The sequence below is a fragment of the Lissotriton helveticus genome, chromosome 4_1 (assembly GCF_964261635.1).
Source record: "Lissotriton helveticus chromosome 4_1, aLisHel1.1, whole genome shotgun sequence".
Classification (NCBI taxonomy): Eukaryota; Metazoa; Chordata; class Amphibia; order Caudata; family Salamandridae; genus Lissotriton; species Lissotriton helveticus.
Window position 1 is genome coordinate 1,481,574,133 of NC_136063.1, and position 21,807 is coordinate 1,481,595,939.

At 42.2% G+C, this 21,807-nt stretch overlaps 1 long non-coding RNA gene across 1 annotated transcript; it reads right to left on the reverse strand.

The window, feature by feature from the left end:
• Positions 1-19,614: 19,614 nt before the first annotated feature.
• On the reverse strand, positions 19,615-20,261 carry LOC144827562 (uncharacterized). Its single transcript, XR_013610248.1, has 3 exons — positions 20,185-20,261; positions 19,967-20,100; positions 19,615-19,661 (listed from the first exon to the last, which is right to left on the reverse strand). It is a non-coding gene; the product is annotated as an uncharacterized LOC144827562 (long non-coding RNA).
• Between the last annotated feature and the right edge of the window lie 1,546 nt (positions 20,262-21,807).

Below are 21,807 nucleotides of genomic sequence, written 5' to 3' on the forward strand. Positions count from 1 at the left end.
TTTATGCAGGCAGACGTGGTATCTATTCAAGAGACCCATATACCTTGAAACAAGTGGGGTGGATGAAAGATCTGGGGTATACTATATTGGCCTCTATCCAACAGGGGATAATATCAAGAGGGATGGCAATCTTAGCAAACAAGGTGCCAGATGTATGACCCTTGTAAATTGCGCCTCGCAATTTGCACTTGATTGCGAGTTGCAAATTGAGGGGCGCAATTTACAATGTACTACATTGTCAGAGACACTGATTGCGATTCCCAATGGGGTCGCAAAATGCAAGGCTCATGAATATTAGTGAGCCACTTGCAATTGGTGACCCCATTAGGAACAGCTGGCCCTCCCAGGGATGGTGGCCTGCTGGGCTCAGCAGACCTCCATGTCTGGGACTGCTGGGCTCAGCAGACCTCCATGTCTGGGACTGCTTGTCAATAAAGCAGTTTTATTTAAATGCATTCCGTTTTACTTAAAAGAAAACGGGATGCATTTAAAAACAATGTAACATTGTCGTTTCAGTTTTTTAGGGGCAGGCAGTGGTCCCTTGGTCCACTGCCTGCCCTTAAAAAATTTGTCAGAGTCAGTCACAAAGGGCAAAGGGTCCCCTGGGGACCCCATCCCATTTGTGACTGCATTACCATGCTCTTGAAGAGGGTGGTAATTTGAGAGTGTTTTGCGACCGCAATTGTGGTTGCAAAACATTGGTACGTGGATTGTGACTCGTTATTAGGAAGGGAATGCCCCTTCCTAATAGCGAGTCGTACAACATTAGTTTGCGAGTCGCAAATGATTTGCGACCCGCAAAAAAGTATTTGTACATGGCCCTATCAGAATTAGCATGTGCAGACAGGTCGCAAACCGGTTTGCGCATGCTAATTCTCATCATACATCTGGCCAAAGGTGATTGGCTCCAGTAAACGAGTTAAGGGGGATAAATTCAGGCAGGGGCCATTATGGAATGTGGGATGGGGCTGGCGATACCTCCTTTACGATCTATTCTGCGTATGGCTCTAATTTAGGTGAGGCTGGGGTGTTTTTTAAACATTGAGTTACATTGTGGCCACATCCCCTGATCCTCTTTGGAGACTTAAATAATCATATAGCTATTCAGGATCATCTATGGGGAGACCAATTTTATTTGGGAAAGAAACCAAGGGTCTAGAATGCTTTTGCAATGCCTGGTGAGGGACCATGGGTTGGCAGATGTATGGGCTAAATATAAAGCACCCAACCCGGTTCTTACATTTTATTAGGCTCTGCATAATAAACTGGCATGACTTTATTATTTTTTTGTGTTTCAACCACAGTGGTGGGACAGGTTGGGATTGAGAGGTTCCCAAGGGCTTTATCAGATCATAACCCCCTGTTGGTAGAATTCAAAAATATGGGGTTTGTGAGAGATCAAACATCCTGGCCTTTTGAGAGAAAGCTCTTATTTAATAAGACATAAAGGGACCACATGGCAAAGTGGATCCCGGAATATTTTGACATTAATAGGGGGTAAGCGTCAGACATTATAGTCTGGGATGCTTTTAAAGCCGGGGTTAGAGAGGAAACCCTGAGCTTTTCAGTACAGGAAGCCAATGCAGCGGACTAAGCGACAACTTAGAAGAATTACGTTTAGGAACATTCATTAAAAGGCGGGCTGCGCAATTCTGTTCAATCTGAAGTATCTTAGCAGTTCCTTGTGGCGCACCCAAATAGACTGCATTCGCGTAGTCCAGCCGGGACAAGATGTTGCAATGAAATTTATGCAATTTAAGTCAGAATCTTATGAGCAGGGGGAGAACACAGGATGGTTATTAGTAAAACGAATTCAGCAGAAGGAAGTGACCAACCGAATCTTAAAGATTAGAGACCAGTCAGGACGAGTACATGAGACACCATCGGGTGTACTCAGTGTTTTCAAGGAGTTTTAGGAGCAATTGTATGCTGAGGAAATAATTCTATCAGTAGGTGAGGCTGGGAATTTTTTTAGCGATTTATATACGGATAAGGTTACAGAGGAACAAAATGCCATGCTGGCAGCCCCGAAAACCTTGGAAGAAATAGAAGCAACTATGGGCCATATGTAGGTGGGGCAATGCCGGTCGGTAACGGTGAAATTCGGTAAATTTCACCGTTACCGACCGGTATTTAGGGATTTGAGATGTAGGAGGCAGGTTTCAAGGATTCAGTAATTTTCCGAATCAGTAAATTGCCGAACTCTTAAAATACCGAATTGGTAAATTAACGAATCCTAAAACCTATGTAGGAGGCACTCAAGTGAGTGCATTTTTGCATTCAGGATTCGTTATTTACCACCAACTATAAGTTGGTGGTAAATACCGAATACCCTTGAAAAAGCAATTTGTTGCTTTTTTTTTTCAGTGCCATGTGGCAGACGTACATGCATGTATGTGTGCCACATATACACGCATGCACGATTCAGGGGTGCAACAGGGTGTCAATGTGACACCCTGCCACCCTTGAATATGTTCCCCCTATTTTATTACCTATTCGGTATTTACTGAATCGGTAATAGTGAATGGCTTCCTATTCATTCGTATGGGCCTCCAGGCCCATAGGAATGAATGGGAATTACCGAATTGGTAAATACTGAATGGTAATACCGAATATTACCGATTCTGTAACATTTACCGAATTATTACCTACATACTATTTACCAATTCTAAAATACTGAATCAGTAAAATTCAGAAACTAAGAAGAAGGCAAATAGGGATTACCTACGTATGGCCCTATATACTCTTTAGCCATGGGTAAGGCCTCTGGACCTGATAGCCTTCCACTGGAATTTTACAGGTCATTTTTCCAGGTATTACAATAGAGCATGCTGACAACCTTTGTGCAGGCTCAAAGGGGGAGGGGGGTACTTATCTCTTGGAAATGAATACTATTGTGCTGTTCAAAAAGAAAGGAAAGGATACCCAGAAATGATGCCTGGCTCATACAGACCAATCTTCCCTAATAATTGTGATGGTAAAATCTATTCCAAAATACTTGCAAGCTATCTGGGGGAAAATATTGCTCCCCTAGTGTCAATGCATCAACATGCATAAGCACGACAGATCATGTTCGCCGGGCCTAGTCCTAGTCCTACTAGACTGGGCACTAGCTGCAAATTCACCATTAGGGCTAGTTTGATTAGACACTGAGACAGCATTTGACTACATTTCAAGGCAATTTCTGTGGTCCGTCTTATGATAGAAAAGGCTCTGTAAGAATTTTATTGGGGCAATCAAAGCACTGTATTATGCACCTATGGCTGTTATCAGTATAGCGGGACAAGACTCAGTGACATTTGAAATTACAAGGAGCAGTAGACAAGGGTGTCCGCTATTATTTGCTTTATACAATTATCCATTTTTAGGAAAACTCAAGAAAAATAGTATCATCAAACTGGCGATACTAAATACGGTAGAGGATAGAGCTTTGGCATATGCTAAAAATATAGCGGTGGCCACTACTAATCTGACCACTGCACTCCCTGTGATTGAGGCCTTAGGCTTGGTCAGGATGCAAATTAAACGTTGATAAAACGCACATTTTATGCATGAAAAATTCACAATGCACAGATCCACAGGTAGCCTCTGAGGTGGCTTATCTTGGGGTAACAATTACAGCTGCTGGATAAACTTGCTGATTTGAACATGGCTCTGATTGTAGATAACACCAGAAGGGAGCTGGAAAGAATGGATCCCCTCCATCTTTCATTGTTTGGCAGGAGCAATGTGGTTAAAATGTCATTTTTACCTAAAGTATGTTTTTAGGACTATCCCTCTAGAAATCAGCTCATTCTGGATATCGAGCTTGGACAAGATTTGTTTTTATGGGGCTATTGTAAACCGAAGAGGGCATCTAGGGCGATAGGTAGCAGTGCACCGGAAGGCAAAACCTACATGATATTTGGACGTGGCACTTAGAGCTTTTTAGCTGGTTTACTGGGTAACTTTTTTAGCGTTCTACTGTTTTTAACATTATTTTACTGTTACTATTACCTTCAGGCACTTTGCACTTTGGATTAAGCTGGTCCCCGATCCGCCACGGCTCTTCCAGTCGATTGCATGGAAGGACGGGGCTCCTCCCCCTTATTCCTTTACTCCCGCTATAGATCCATTATTTATTTGGCATGGGAGCCTGGTCGTGCGGCAGTAGGTAGCAGTGCGCCGAAAGGCAAAAGCTGCATGAAATTTGGACGTGGCACTTGGAGCTTTTTAGCTGGCATACTGGGCACCTTTTACAGCGTTTTACTGTTTTTAACATTATTTTACTGTTACTATTACCTTCAGGCACTTTGCACTTTGGATTAAGCTGGTCCCCGGTCCACAGCGGCTCTTCCAGCAGATTCCGCGGTGGGACATGGCTCCTCCCTCTTGTTCCCTTACTTGTAAATGTATACTTGTAAAGCGCACTGTTACTCCATCTCGGAGTGTCCTGGCGCTGTATACCGCTGGGGAACCCGTCCTGGCTTTCCCTGTGAGATGGTCCCTCCTGGGCACCCCCAAGGTGAAGCCAGGCATCCCCGGCGCTGATGGGGCCGTTGTGGAGATTAAGCAAGCTATTGCCCAGAGTTGCAGAGTGGGACCCATGTTTAGCTTAGGCACCTAGGCGAGAATTATCGAGTCCGCGGACATTGACCCAAGACCCTGCAGAGGCGGGAATTGAACCCTGGTCCCGGGCAGACCTCTGCTTCAGGGTCTGCTGCTTCTAACCAGTGAGCCACACTTCTCCACTACTTCCGCTATTAGATCTAATATTTATTTGGCCTGTGAGCCCAGTCGCACAGCAGATGTGTGTAGTGGGCGGACCGCCGGCGCGACAAAGGCACGCCATTGGCAAGCCCGGCTGTGCCCCTCCGTGGCCGGACTACGGCCAGCGCCAGCCGTGCTGCCCAATTAACCAGCGGCGAAGAACTTCGAAGGGCGAGGAACGACCTGTTGTCCTTGAGAGGCAAGCCTTGTCCTAGGGAACATACCATTAATCTGGCAAATAAAATACTACCCAGTAACTGTACTGGTTGTAACTTGGTTCTAGGGCACACTACGGGGTACCTAGGCAAAAGAGGCAAGGATCGCAACAAGATGGGGCTGAGTAAGCAGGTCGGCAAGATCAGGGCGTGCCTGAGCAATTGTAGATCTCTGACTAAACATGCAGAAGATATATGGCTTCTACTTGCAGATAATGTATGGGATGTCATGTTTTTGACAGAAACCTGGCTGAAAGATGATGCCTTAACAACCGTTGCTCTAGACAATCCCCCAGGTTTCAAAATTTGCTGTGCAAACAGGGAGGGAGAAAAAAGAGGAGTGGAGGGTAGCCATCATTTTAAAGGTCTGCTGGGAAATTGCTTCTTCTGTGCTGCATAACATGGGTGTGATAGAAGGGCTAAACATTTGTATTAAGATTGGCCCTAAAATCTCTTTTATAGGACTCTTGATTTATAGATCACCGGACTGCTCACCAAGCATAATTCAGGAGTTTTTCAACTTTGTTGCCCAGCGATCTTTACAGTACTCCAACTTTACTGTGTTATGGAATTTTTACCTACATGTGAATGACCCGAGATGTATGCAGGCAGCTCAGCTCTTCTCATCTCTCATTGTAGCCAACTTGACTCAGCACGTGAAACTGCCCACTCATGGGGCTGCGCACACCCTAGACCTTCCGTTTTCCAACATCCCCTCCCTGATAACTGAGTCACCAGGCGAATTGGCTTGACAGACCCTTGCTGAATTCCATTTTCTTTTAGTTTGGAAAAACCTGGTCAGTACGGAGGAACCCGTTATTTTTTAAAAAGAAATTGGAAGAAGCTGACCGCTGAGTCCTTAGGTCCAGTTCTGCAGGATAGTCAACCACTATTATCAAAGGATCCAAATGTGGATACACTCACTTTAAATAGGTGGGTCTCCGCCACTGTGGAGTCCACTGCCCCATCCAGAGTCACCAAAACTATGAGGAAAGTCCCCTCAGCCCTATGGGTCTCAGAGACTCTCAGGATAAATAAAAGTAGGTGCAAAACATTGGAACAACAGTGGAGGGTGGATTACAGCGCTCTGGTTAAGTTGGCATATAAGAAAGCACTGAAAGGGCTTCACAAATTGATGAGAGAGGCAAGAAGGGACTACGTGGAAGCGCATCAATAATGCATAAAACTCAAGTAAAGAAATATTTAGAGCTGTTAACTCCTTCTCTAAACCGAGGGAGCTGGAGATCGAAGTGCAACCATCCCTTTCTCTGTGTGCAAACATTTCGGACTTTTTCTATAGCAAAATTCGGAAAGTCTATAACACCGTTATAGCTGCAGCAGAGACCTAAAAAACTGAAGAAAATGGGATAGTAAGCCCGAGCTCCCCCTTATGGAATTCCTTCCTATTTCTCAGCAGGAATCATTGGCTGAGATCCGGAGATGTAAGTCAGATTCCCCGGAGGACCCCTGCCCCCTAAATTGTGGAAAGTGCTGGCTCACTCTTTTATCCATGTCCTGGATCATATATGGAATACAGCTCTCACTTCTGGCATTTTCCCTGACACATGGAAAGATGCCATACTCCTCCCCCTCAGGAAAAAACCTAATGGAGATCCAGGGGAATTAAATAATTATCGATCAATTTCATTACTACCAGCACCAGCAAAAATGCTGGAAAAATGGGCAGCGACAACTGGCTAATTTCATCAAATCATGATATTCTGCATGATACTCAATCCGGCTTTGGGACTGGCTTCAGTAGTGAGACGGCTCCATTAGATGTGGCAGAGTCGGTGAGAATGTCTATGGATACAGGAGCATCAGCGATGCTGGTGCTCCTGGATTTATCAGCAGCATTCGCCACGGTGGACCATCAAATTCTGGTACAGAGACTCCAGGCCGTCGGAATTGGGGGAGTGGTACTTACCTGGTTGAAGACATTTCTTAAAAACCGCCCACAGAAAGTCGCCTTGCAACCCCATCAATCGGAACCTAAACATTTATGGTGTGGAGTACCTCAGGGGTCAGCATTACTACGTGGATCAGGGACAGTGAGGGATATATAGATGATCAGAAAGATCTTATTGAGTAGTCCTCTATTGAGGGAGTCAGCACTATCTCTCGAGAAACCTTGTTATATTTTAACTTTAGGATCTTGGGGGAATCTACAACTTATCAAGCTTTTACCTGTGAGGGGAAGAATATATTGTTCTACCATATTATGTTTATTACTCACATGAAATCTGTATTGCCTGTTTTTAAGAAACCACTATTATTAGTACTGTACCCTAAGGATTGAGAGTTACTTTGCACTTTATGTAAATTGCAATACTTCTAACTCTACTGCTGAAAGGGAGGGAAAGCTGGATGTATGCATATTCTTGATTTTATCTTTAGTATATGGATAAGAGCTATCTCTAGACTAATTCTTACACCTGCACTATATGAAGTTGGGGAAACGTTTAAACTGTATGTTTATTTGTTTATGGGACGAATGTTTTTTTATATCACATTTATCACCCATATGAAATCTGAATTATCTGCTCTAATAAAATCACTGTCATTAGTACTGTATTTAACGATCGAGTGGCAGTTATACTATATGGGAAATAGGAATACCTATAATGCAGCTGCGAAAATAGAATAGGTATATCTACATATATGTCTGAATATGTGTGAAAATGTTCGAACATGTATCTTAAATTGGCAGAATGAATTTCTATGAGTATACTGTAAGGATTGCTATTGACATGAAGAATTTGATTGTGTGCAAGAATAAAAAAAAGGAGTTCTTTACCATGATTGCATAGCCTTCGGAGTCATACACATACTCCTAACTCAGAGTTTGTGAATAGCAAAAAAATAGTAAACTTACACAAAAGTGTATGTTTACTTTTGTGTATCAGGCACAACGAGTTTAAACTTACTGCAAAAGTGTAAGTTACATGTCTCCACACCAGGGTAATGCAGTTGCCCTACTCTTGTGTGGGTGGGTGATGTCCCTCCTTAAACCCCTCCCTCATCCTCCCTAGCCCCCTCATACTCCTCCAAAATCCTATCCCCTTCAGTGGTAAGTCAGCCCATTTTCTAACCCATTCGCTCACATCTACAACTAAAAGCTATACTTACATGTGCAGGGCCTCCTCTGTCAGCCTGGAGAATGCTAACCATTTAAATATAGAAAAAAACATACACTTTGTAGTACGTTCTGTAGTATGTTTTGTAGCACTCCTAAACGTACTACAGTGTAGTTTAAGAATTAGGCCCATGTTGCTGTTACGATTTTAGTACACCTTGACACACTTCGACACAGAGAAGCACAGTGCAGTGAATGCTTAAGAGAAAATAAAGTATGGCCAAATTCTGATGAAACAATTTAGACGTGTAAACTCAGCATGCACAGTTTATGGCAATAGTCTCACAAAGGGGTTCACACCTATCTGTTGCAGCACAGCTACCATGCAATGGCGACATGAAGGAACTCTGTAGTGTTCTGTGTTGTGCCTTACTGGCACCTGTAGATAGAACTCTGTGCCCTGTGTATTCTAGGGTTTTGAGTAGAATGTGAGCTGTTGGCAGTTGAAGCCTGGAGCTCTTGTGTCGCTGTGTCTGCTCAACGCTGAATAAAGCTACAATTTCTACCACGACTTTTCCTGTGTTCCTGCCTCAATTACTACAAAATTGTTGGTGACGATGTTCGTGGCTGAACAAAGAACCCCGTGATTCACCTCGTACCTTTCAAGACGAGCGCATCCCAAGAAGCGGAAATCGGCAGGTGTTCCTTGTCAAGGCTGCGGAAAACTGCTTCACTTCGAGCGGAATCATAAGATAAGTGCTCCGCGCTCTCCGCGCCGTTTTTCTCTACTACTCGCCGTTTGCTTCTGGGTATCGGAAGAGAAGGAAACCGCCTGCGTGATTGGCATTACTGAGGTCGCGCATGGTTGGAAGCGTTGACTCACGTCTGACGTCAAGGTCGGCCATTTTGTGCTCCCTACACATCCTGCTTGGATCAAGTGCACGCATTGGTTGGCAGCGTGCGGCAGATGATTTCAATGTGCGCATCAGTTAACAGCGTGCGTCACAGTTTTTCATCCGCCGTATTAAAACTTCGTGTCATTTAACAACGTTACCACGGCAACGCTGAACGCTTCCCTCGTATAACGTGTCGGCAGACAACGTTGTGCAGAATCAAATTGACCAATTTAATTCGTTTTTAGGTTTAAAAAAAAAAAAAAGAAAAAGTGAAAACACTCAATGATATCTTGGTTCTGTAAAGCATCTAATTTTTAGAAGACCAGCGTTTTGTTCTCTGTGTAAGCAACTGTAGAGTCCTAAATACAGTATACACAGGTTGTTTGAGTTCATCCCAAATCTTTCCCTTCAACACAGCGACACAGACTAATTATTGATTTGGGATAAGTTCTTTTCTCAAACTTCTCAAGTGCACCATGCAATCGGTCTCTCCTCCCCCTCCTTTTCTCGAGACACCGGGTAATCCACCAATAGTTTGGAGGAAGTGGTTTGACGCTTTCGAAACCTATTTAGGAGCAATTGGCGCGTCAAGATATTGTGCAGAGAGAAAGAAATGCCTATTATTACATTCATTAGGTTTCGAATTTAGAGAGATATATAAACATTTACCCCCTCTTATAAGGAACAACGCAGAGGAAGATGTGGATGAATATGTTGAGGCAAGGATGAGACTAGAGTTAAGATTTGATGTCAAACCCAGTCTTGTCGTAATCAGACATAAGTTCTTCAAAAGAGAGCAACTGCCTGAGGAAGACATTGAAACCTACATATCTAGCCTAAGACTGTTGAGCGCAGAATGCGAATTTGAGGGCTTCAGAGAGCAATTAATCAGAGACCAGTATATTTGTAAATGCACTGATAAGTCGATCCAACAAAAACTGCTTACTTTAGGAAATCCTACACTTGAAGAGACTATCCGAACTGCTAAAAGTATTGAGTTATCTAAGAAAGAAGTTAAGGAACTTGAAAAGAAGAGTGACGAAGCAGTTTCTGTAGTTAGAACTAAAGAGAATAAGGACATCAGATCAGTTCCTGGTCAACAACGCTTCGAGAAGAAATTTTTTCCTAATTCTCAACGTTTCGAAAGAAATTCGTTTTCTAGGAGTGACATTTGCTACAGATGTGGAAATCTTTCACACAACAAGAATAACACATTTTGTCCTGCCAGGAGTTCTGTTTGTCGTAATTGTGGAAAATATGGTCATTTTGCTAAAATTTGTCAGAATCCTAGACAGGGAAATTCTACCTTTGTCAATAAGTCTCAGGGTCTAAGCAATATCGCTGGGGTAGGAAATGTTTCTGAGCTCTTTGGTAATACAGGTATAGGTTCCAGCCCAATTAACAGCATCCAAGACGATCTCAGAGATATGGTTGTGGTGGTACATGAAAATTCAGACTTTAGTGATAATGTCAAAGGTGATGCTAAGGGAATGATTGTAGTTGTACGTGAAGATGGAGTCATCATTGGTGACCCTTCCGAATGTGTTGATCCTTATGAGAATTTCGGTGTGGGTGATAAGGTAATTTCCCTGTTAGTAGATTCAGGTGCAAGAGTAACCATGATCACCCAAGAATTATTTGAGGAGACTTGGCCAGAGAGGAAACTTGAACCTCCTGATAGAGCTCTTGTTTCTTATGAAGGACGTAGAATAGCTCTACTTGGTTATTTTGAAGATGTTCTACAATTCAGGGGCAGGAGAATTTTTGGAAAGATATACGTCTCAATTAAGGGGTTGAATATCATGGGGTGGTTTCTTGGGGGTTTGTTCGGATTGATCCTAAGACCAGGCGCTAAAGAAAAGGTTGGCATAGCTGAACCTGACAACAATGTTGATTGTCTTGCTGTAGTAGATTCCGATGACTACGTTGAGAGTTTAGCTCGCAAGTTTCCCACTGTTTTTGGGAAGGGACTTGGGATGATTAAGGACTTTAGCCATGAGATCAGAGTAAAAGATGGAGCCATCCCTATCAAACATAAGGTCAGGGGTGTCCCTTTTAGTGTAAGGGATAGTCTAGAAGCTGAACTGATCGAGCTATGCAAGAAAGGGATCATTGAACCAATCGACTCATCCTTGTGGTTGTCTCCTCTTGTTGTCGCCAGAAAAAGGAATGGGGATTTGGGCGTCTGTGTGGATTTGCGCAGTCTAAATAGGAACATCTGGATTGACTCACACCCTTTGCCAAAAATTACAGATTTGTTGTCTCTTACCAGAGGCAACTCCTTTCTCTGGGGTAGTCACTTTATTATACGTACTGATCATAGTCCTTTAGTCTCTATTTTGTCTGGTGAAAAGATTAAGGAGCACACTCCCAGGATTGCTAGGCTGTCAACAAAGTTACTCCAGTACAATTTTGATGTTGTCTATTTGCCTGGTGCGAAGAATGTCAGAGCAGATTATTTTTCACGTTTTCCTGTTTCTGGTAATGATTCTGACTTTGAAAAGGATGATGATCAAGAAGATTGTTTTGTTGCTGCTTTAGATCTTGAGGGAATGTGTGCTGTCAATGAAGCCGAATGGAGAAGGGAGTTGTTGAGGGATGAAGTACTTGTCCAGGTCATTAGTTTTTTTTAATCCGGTTGGCCTAAAGAGAAAAATGTCTCAGGACAATTCCAGACTTTCGTTAAGGTTGCCGATGAACTCACGGTTGAGGATGGCATCCTTATGCGGTGTGGTAGACTTATTCCTCCTGAGAGTTTAAGAAAACGTCTTGTAGATGGTGCGCATGAAGGTCATTTAGGGAAAACATTCACCAAGCGTAGACTGCGGGATGTGTTTTGGTGGCCGCAAATGAATGTTGATGTTTTAGTTGATAGTTGTGTTATTTGTAAATCTTCTGACAAGAGCCACAAACTTAGAACACCCCCTTTGGAGCCTATTCATCTTCCTGAGAGAGCGTGGGAAAAGATTGGGGTTGATTTAGTTGGTCCTTTTAATCTCTTACCTTCTTCTTCACGATTTGCCATTGTTGCCATTGATTACTATTCTAAATGGCCAGAGGTTCGGTTTATCAGTGAGCCTTCCTCAGCCAATGTCATTTCTTTTCTAAAGGATGTTTTTCTTAGGGAAGGGTTCCCTTCAGTTGTCATGACGGATAATGGTGTGCAGTTCGTGAGTTCTGAATTTGAGTGTTTTCTTAAACAAGGTGGCGTTTTTCACAAGAAGAGTTCCTTTTATCACCCTCAGGCTAATGGCCTTGTTGAGAGAATGAACCGTGTGTTGAACAATTGTGTGCAATGGGCTATTGCCAGCAAGTGTGTTCTTGAAAATGCTGTTCGCTCCATGTTATGGTTTTATCGCACCACTGCACCACTGTCAACTGGTGTGTCTCTGTTCGAACTTCTAAGAGGGAGAAAACCCTCCACAAAAATTTGTCCGGGTGGATGTCGAAATGGGTCAAGATGAATGTAATGGACGGCATAGATGGATTTGTAAGGGACAATGTTACTAAAGTACAAGCAAAGCAGAAAGCTTATTTTGATGAAAGAAAAAAGGCTGTACCGCACAATATTCGTGCTGGAGATGTTGTTCGTATTAAGAGCCCTGTTCACGTCACCAAGGGAAGAAGTAAATTCTCTGAGCCTTTAGTTGTTGATAAGGTTTGCGGCAATGATGTGCGTGTCAACAACAATCACTGGTGGAATGTCTGTAAAGTTGTTAAAGTCAATGTCAGGGATCTTGACTCTGATAACCACGACCTTTTGTCTGATTCTCGTTCTGATGCCAAGTATTCTAATAACATAAACAATGATGGTGGTGTATTCCCTGGACTTCGCAGGAGTTTGAGAGTGTCTAGAAACCTGCCAGGTTTAGGTAACCACTCAGTTTCTAGTCTTCTGTTTTGTGGGTGCTTTCTTTGCTCTTTTCCACAGTTATTCTTTTTTTACTTTTCTTTCCTTCTTCTCTTTCTTTCTTTGGTTCTCTCTTTTCTTTTTCTCTAAGTTCTTCCTCTTTTGTATTGTAGGAAAGAGGATAATGTAGTGTTCTGTTTTGTGCCTTACTGGCACCTGTAGATAGAACTCTGTGCCCTGTGTATTCTAGGGTTTTGAGTAGAATGTGAGCTGTTGGCAGTTGAAGCCTGGAGCTCTTGTGTCGCTGTGTCTGCTCAACGCTGAATAAAGCTACAATTTCTACCACGACTTTTCCTGTGTTCCTGCTTCAATTACTACAAAATTCATCACAAACATCACAAATCACAAATATGGGTCCTCAAAATGTATCCGTAATATTGGATACCTTTGGAGGACGCACATTTCAAATTATGTGACATGTTGCAGCATTTCTCCAAGCTTGTCAGTGTAATTTTCTCTTATTCATCAATCTGTCCACCATTGTTATTATTGTAATCTTGTACAGAAGGGACTCAGTCAAAAATTGCATCGAATGGGATGCCCTATAGCATCGGTTATTGAACCCCCAATGAATTATTAGTGAACCACAAAACAATACACAAAAATACAGAGGCAAGTATACATTATACAAATACACAAATTATGAAATATTCTATTTGATTCACCCCCAGATGTAGAAAAATCTCATTTTTTTTATTTTTGAAGATTGGAGCTTTTCTAAATATGATTTTTAATTAAAAAAGATGAAGCGATTTGCCAGACTTTAGCATATAATTTTCTTTACTCGCTATGCATGTCCTCTTTTTGTCAGCACTTCAATTGTGGCCACCCATCGTACATACTATGAATTCTGTATATGTGCTGCTCGCACAAATCAATCTATAGACATCAACTTAATTTTTAGTCTTGAATTTCAAATCCACTTACAGAACATTTTTCCATTTTTAATTTTCTATTTTGGTTCTTTATTTATGTATTGTTTTTTTTTTTTTCTTTATTTTAATTTTATTTTCCATTCCATTCAAAACTTTATTGTGGCTAGATATAGCCATAAAAGCACATCTCATAAAACAATTATTATTACAGATCCAAGGTCAAAATTAAACGATTCAAAATGTACATAAGCATGGGAAAATAGGAAGGTACCATAAGGTGCAATCATCATCGTGGGAATTCATGGTTCTAAAAAACATTTAAAATATAATTTACGGAATAAGTTTCATACGATTCTAAAAGCTCTAAAAACTCTAACATTCTATAAGAAGGATTCCATAACACTCAAATCCCTATAACCTTCCAACCAAATCACCCTCCTCAGCCGATCTGTTTATAGGACTCGACATACATCCTATTATTTAATTTATAAGAAACTTAAGACACTAATCAGTGGGTATAGACTGTACCGATTTCAGCAAGTTGCTGCGGGTTAGCCACATAGAGAACAAGAATTTAGATACAGCGACCACATAAACCGGGTCAGTATCAGTCCTTAGAATGCTAAAGAAATCTAGGTAATTCCTGACACCCAAGTTCCTGCAGAGTTGGATAATCCATTTGCGCCTTGGGTATTTATAGGCTTCGCAAAAAAGTGTGACATGGATTAGAGATTCTCCCTCATTCTGGCAACCTGGGCATAGGAGGGAAGAATCTTCCACCCATTTATTAGTAATCGCAAATAATGGCAGGGTTCCAATTCTGAACTGCAGGAACAGTTTCTTCGCTAGGGTGGGTTGGATAATATCCAAAGCCCTCTCAAATTCATAATGGCACTTAAAATCGAGGTATCTATACGTTAGGCTCGAGGGGTTAGCAGACTGGAAAATTTGGGTTAGTTTGTACTCTTTTAATGCATTTGCCAGGAATTTCTTAGAGATAACTGGGCAGAATGCTTCCGGATCTGTCCACAACTTTTCCATACAAATTGTCCTGAGGGAATGCTTTACATTCCCTCAGAGCAATTGCCCAAAACACTAATTTCAAGTCCTGCTTTGCCCAGTGGAATATTCAGATATTCCATTACAAACTATAAGGGTGCTATGCTGGTATCTAACTCTAGCAGTGCAAAGTACCTCAACAATGCACCCCTAATAGATGCGATTCTCAGTAATGTATGTTTTCTTGTTGTGTTAACATGACACATATAAGCAAAATACACTTGAATACCCTGTGTAGAGGCAGGCAGCCGGAGGTTGATAGGAGGAGACTCTGTCCAGGTATCAGTTAACCTCATTTTAACACTGCAGAGGGATGAATTGACTAGATGCTTTGGAAATCTTGCTGGCAACACCGCATAGAGCCCCACCCCCTCCCATCACTCATACAAACCCTGCAACATTAACCTTTATGATAAAATACTGTTTTGGAGAATGAGTGTCCTGCTGTCAATGGAAGAATATACTTCAATGATCATTTTCCATTCAGTAAAACAGTGACAAAGTCATCATCATCATTGAAACTTTTTTCAGTCATCAGACCATAAAAGTGCATGTGCAATACATTTCATACCAATGATTAAAAAGCAAACAAAGTGCATTATTAGTCTAGCATAAAAAAACAATGCAATCATGATCTAATTTTTTTTTTTAATAAAAGGGATTAAAACATTTAGGGGTCCATTACGATGTTGGGCGGATCGCCACCGCCATGGTGGCGGTGGCGATCCGCCCGACATAAATGCCCGCCCGCCACCCTTTTCCCCCCGCCACATTACAATGGCGGGGGGGACCACAACGGAGGCAAACACCGGCCACCACTTTTCCGCCCCTGTCGACTTGCGGCCGGGGCAGAAAAGGAATAATATGGTGGCGGTGTCTAATAGACACCGCCAGACATATTATGATGTGTGGTGTTCAGTGCCTTTCCGCGGCGGCGCTGCCGCCATGGAAAGGCATGCGGTCTTCACTCTGGGGGCCCCCTGCGGGCCCCCAGAGTGAAGTACAGGTGGGGGGTGCACATGGGGGGTACCTGTGGTACCCCCCTTCATTGTCATTTGCAAAGTGGCAGGCACCGCATGGTGCCTGCCGCTTTGCAAATGACAATGTGAAAGTGCATTTTCAGCATTGTGGCGGGCGGTGCAGAGAGCACCGCCCGCCACAATGCTGAAAATACAGGATGTGCCCGCCACTGTGGCGGGCACATCCAAATGGCAGCCCCGGGACCCCCGCCCTTATGGCGGGCGGTCCCGATTTACAAAGGAATGACGGGCGGGCAAAGTCCGCCCGTCATCCTAATGGACCCCTTAGTGTGCACTCCCGAACGTTTGGATACCGCTTTAAAATGTGGACAACCAAGTTGATTGAAACAGTTATGAACACTAAAAAATAGAATGTTCCACTATCTCTGTCTTTCAATAAATTCCTTCTAATTGCCCATATACAACTCAAAAATGTTGCGACTGAACAAGCAATTGCCAGAGTAGAGTCTGATTTAAGCATGCAGAGAGCTGCGACATAAACGATGTATGTGATGGATTGGTAAGAAAGGCCTCTGCGACCCAGTCCCAATACTGTTTCTTAACTACTTCTTTACTGGTTAGTAATGCTGGGTCCTTTACATCCCAATAGCCCTCATGTCCTGTTGTGGTTAACAGGGATTTCACATTACGGCTCCAACCTATATTCTTGAAGTCGTCAAGTGCACTAACTTCCATGAGAGCGGTGGCATCTGATAGCAACTCAGGGGGGATCTTCTGCGCACCCAGAACAATAGAGGACATCATTTAGCCTTGTCTACAATAGAAGCTCTGCCCAAGTCCAACCTTAGTGGGCAGAGTGGCATACTCTAGGGTAACGAGGTCAGAGGCCTCAGAAATCTATTCTCAGAGGTTAAAAGGGCATTATTGTGGTTAAAGGGATTTCACATTATGAATCCAACCTATCTTCTTGAAGTTGTCAAGTACACTAACTTCCATGAGAGTGGTGGCATAATGGAGCAACTCAGGGGTGGATCTTTGGTGCAGCCAGAACAACAGAGGATGTAATTTAGCGTTCCCTACAATGGAAGCACTACCCAAGCCCACCCTTAGTGGGTAGAGTGGCATACTCTGGGGTAATGAGGTCAGAGACCTCAGAAATGTATTCTCGGAGGTCAAAAGAGCATCCATCCATTTAAAGCCCCAGAGTTTTACTCCATAGAGAGATGAGCTTATTACTTTAGAATCATAAATCTGGAGTGTAGCTGCCACTGGTTTACTAAAGGAAGTGCAATTTTCCTTTATCAAGGCCGCTGTTATTTGCATGTGCTTTAAGGATAGTTTTGCTATATCAGGCTTCCATGACGTCTTCCGAAAGAGTGATTCCCAAGTATTCAAATTGCTTAACCTTCCCAAAGGAATCCCTCCTAAGGTTAATTTACCTCTGAAGGATTTATATGGGTTAAGCAATAAAAGCTTTGTTTTTGCAATATCAACCTCTAATCAGCGGGAATTACAAAAAGCTTTAAAGTGGTTTAGAAGCAGCTGTAACCCTCCTGGTGTTTTAGATATAAGCAGCTTGTCATCTGCAAACAGTAAAGTTACCACTTTTTTGATGGTGCTCGTTTTTTGTCTGAGCCATTTTGGAACAGAGTTAAGATGTTATGTTCGCTAATCCAGTCCTGTATCTTTACAAGGAGAGCACAAGCGAACACCTTTTGGGCACAATCAATAAGACTAATCGGTTGATAGTTGCAAGGCAATGATCTATTGCCTTTCTTGTACACAGGGATCACCTCAGCTCCCTTCCAAATGTTTGGTATTTGCGCCTCCTCCACTATCGCATTGAATAGGGCCAAAAAATATCTTGACCTGTTCTCATTATCACATACAAATAAATCGCCCGGAATTCCATTGGGTCCAGGGGCTTTAGCCATTGCAATTGAGTTGATGCAGGACTTGATAGCACTCATAGAAAGAAAATCCTAGGAAGTAATATGGGCAAAGTCAAGAGGGATGTCTTGTGTAGTCAGGGCACATGTCCCTGAATATAATAGAGAAAAGTGGTCATACCATGCTGTAATGGAAATATTATTAGACGGTGGTAGTGGCCTATAACTAGGAGCCAGCATTTATGTGAGTCTTTCCTGGCGCAGGCCTCCCCGATTAGTCTCCATTTATTGTTATCCCATTCCTTTTTAGCTCTCACCTGAGATACCTTGTATGTCCTCCTCAATTCTCCCACTATGGCCAGGTTCTTTGTTCTAATAATAGCCTGAGATAGTTGAAGTCTGAGGCCTCTACACTCCTGGTTAAACCAAGAGATTCAGGGTCTTGGTTTTAATCCAGTATTGGAGGGGTGTGTGTGTTTGGTGAAATATGCAGCCATCTGCTCAAAAAGGCAGTGTGGCAGGTCGGAATCTCTTCGTACTCTCTCAGATGGTTGGTTAGGCTTCGTAGCTCTGCTGTGCATGTCAGTAGGTTTCGGTCTATTCATTAAAACTTGCCTTCGTCCAAAGCCACCTGGGGCCATAATGAGTCTTCGATTATTATTTCATGGAACTAACTCCCTTGATATTAAAATGGGTACAAGAGAGGTAGGAGGATCCTTCCAGGCCGACCTCAAAGTAAGTTTCAGGGGATTGTGATCGCTATTGATGGTAGAACCCACAGCCATATCGATCAGTCTGGGCCATAGCCTTAAGTCCAACAAAATATTGTCTATACGGCTTGTGTTGTTGGTCCTATTAATAGTATTAGCAACCCTTTTTGCCTGATGTAGTGTGGCCATTAGCACTCCTTAGTCCAAACTCTAAGGAAAGGGCATTGAGTTGGGCTGTCACTTGGGACCTTTTTTTAATAGGAGGTAGGTCAAGGTGAGAAATGTGCCACAGCTCGTCCTCCTCCCTACTTCCACAGACATCCTCCATCTCCCGTGGTTCAAAAGTAATATTAAAATCGCCAGCTACAATCAAGGGCGATGGAGTAGTCCTATCGCCCAAGAGCTCTTCTAACTCATGTATCGTGGCCAATCTCCTGGCCGTCCTAGTGCCTTTGGAATGTATAAGAAAGGGACCCCCTGAAACTAGTAGCAAGTTCCTAGGTCAGGACACAATATTTATACAAATACCAAATCCTAGGCAAGTATGGGGTACTTAAGGATATTAGGTGCAGTGGCACAAAAGAATGTAAGCACAACACATATAGGCTAATGTAGTGTTCAGGAAAAATTTACAAAAACAGCATAGAAAATAAGTATTATTCATTTATTGTAAAATATACATAGCATGAATATAAAAATGCAAAACTCACAAGTATATTACAATTAATCATAAAAGTTTCAACATATACAATCATATTCTAAATCACTTATCATGTATAAATAAAAGCAGATACAATCATAAAAACAACCAAGTGGGTTAATTAATAATCTCTACGCGCGTTTCGGCGTGACACACGCCTTCTTCGGGAGAACCACTTGAATATTCTAGAATGAAATAATATACATATTACATAACAATATATATCTTGTCCAGTACACTGCAATGATACACATATGCTACATCGAGTGAGAAGAGGCTACATATAAATTAAGAGACTGGTAAGTGCCAAAGAAAAGAAAAGAAATCCAATCACCAAACTTAAAAATGTGAAGATTTAGTGAAGATATAATGAAAACAAGGAAAGCGCCTCGTATGGAATGACAGAACCTAAACGACCAGGGATGAAGTTAAGCATATATAAAATCCCAAGGTTTTATTGTGATTAGACCTATAACTCCAAAAACAAGAAAGAATAAAAGTCTACGGGTAGCTAATGGACCCTTACCTAAAAATTCGTAGAAAATGCAAGGAATACCACGAAGCAAGTAAAGTTACGTATGATGCATGAACGGAACAAGGTCCTTGAAGGGATAAGGAAACACGGACATGTTATTACTATGAGAATAAACAGGCTAGATGAAATGCAGTGGCAGAGATTCACAAATCATTTCAGTGTTACCTATCAGTAAGCTACTGTTTGAGCCAAGATTAATTCACGGTCTGATAATGTAAGCAAAGTGAATTAGGTTAGAATTGCTCTCACTCCGCCTTCCAAGACAAGGTAAAACCTGCGGGAGAGATGGTCAAATACGAGCAAAATGGTCGAATTCATGATGATGAACTTAAAATTTAGGTGTAAGACTAAATGCATGAAAACCGGGTTTACCTTGTTAAGTGTCCAAAAGTGGACGGTCAAGAACAATGAATTAGGCAGCTATAGAACTAAAATAGGCTTAATATATCAAAGTAGAGGATTATCGATATTTTGTAGGTAGCGTGATGATATTGCTTCGAAGGAACCTGTCAAGCAAATAATAAAGATGACTTTAGAAATATATTTCGATACCGCTACTTAATTAAATGGGGGAAAAGATATATCGTTACCTTAATTGTATGTAGGTTCTAATTTCGCATTCTGGGTATTAAGGGCATAGATGGCCACATAAACCCAGTGAGGATAACTAAAGAAAAAATAGAACAGGGAGTTACGTTTAGATGGAATTGCCTCAAATTGCCATTTAAAATGTTCTCTGCCATTAATCATGATAGAAAATATGGGGGCAGACCGCCTAAAAGCGTAGTAAGTGGTTTAATTCAAAGGTGTAAGATAACGGGCCCCCTTTAGAATTACATTTAAAAACAATTAGATAAGCTTCGTACGACAAGATTGCATGTACATTATAATTGCAAAAGGAGAACAACATCGCTCGAAGTTATAGGAAAATTAGCAACGAGGCAAACGGAATTTAAAAAGCCAAGTTGCCTTGTTCGCTACCACCTATGGGGAAAATGCTGCTAAAGAGTGCGGAGGAACTTACTTGCCGCCTGAAGCACACGAAGCGTCTAAAGGGGTTCCGGTAAGAATGCCGATGGCAGCTCCATGCCGTGTTATATAGCTTACATAAAGAGCGCCAACCTGCCGATTGCATCGACCTCATCGCTAGTGAATGACGTCATAGGTGGAGGCCAGGGTGTGACGTGAAAAACAACTAGACCGAGGACGGAATGGGATGCTCAGGTATAGGCATAGATAACAGACTTACGATTATTTTATATTGTATCTGATAGCATTCTCCCACGGTATCTCATTATTTAAACCTTTAGGGTATGAAGCCAAACTGAAAATCCAAAAAACTTCACGTTTTTTGCGCATGTGCTCTATGTCAGTAGTAGTGGCCTGATTACAGTTTTCTATAATAAACCACCTAATATCTGTGGGTTTATGCTTATGTTCAAGATAGTGTTTCACCAAAGGAGCACTTATCCTGGATGCACGAATGGCTGAACGATGTTCAGTCAGTCTGGTGCAAAAGGATCTTGCCGTCTCACTGACATAACCCAGCCCGCAGGGGCATAGGAGTAAATAGATGATGTTTTTAGACTTACAGTTGGACATTTGAGTAGGGCATATGGTGACACCTTGATAGGTGAAACTGGGGCCCACTATGGCCGATTTACATGCCACACAGGTGTTACAGGTATATGTGCCGGTAACTGGAGAACTTCCATCAATAGTTTTCTGAATGAAAGAATGATTTTCTTTAAATCTAGAATGGGTGACTAAGTCCTTAATATTCCTGTTCCTTCTGTGTGCGAACATGGGCTTAGGTATTATATCTTGTTCTTCTGCACTGCTGTTCAGAATGTGCCAATTTGTGGTCATGATGTGTCTGACAGTATTATTAAGAGTGGAGTGTCTAGTGACACAGACCAGTTGGTCTTTGATCTGTTTTGTTTTAGGTTCAAGTAGTACATCACGATCATAAAAACGAGCCTGTTTAAATGATGTGCGGACCAACCTATGGGGGTATCCCCGTGCCAAAAACTTAAGTTTTCAATGTACTTGCCTGCCTGTCATAGTCAGAGATGTTAGAGCAATTGCGCCATAGTCGCAAAAATTGGCTGAACGGAATCACTTCTTTTTGTGCTCGCGGGTGGTAACTGTCAAAGTGCAATAAAGTCCTAGTGCCTTTAGCATAGATATTATAAATGTGAAGTGAAAAACCA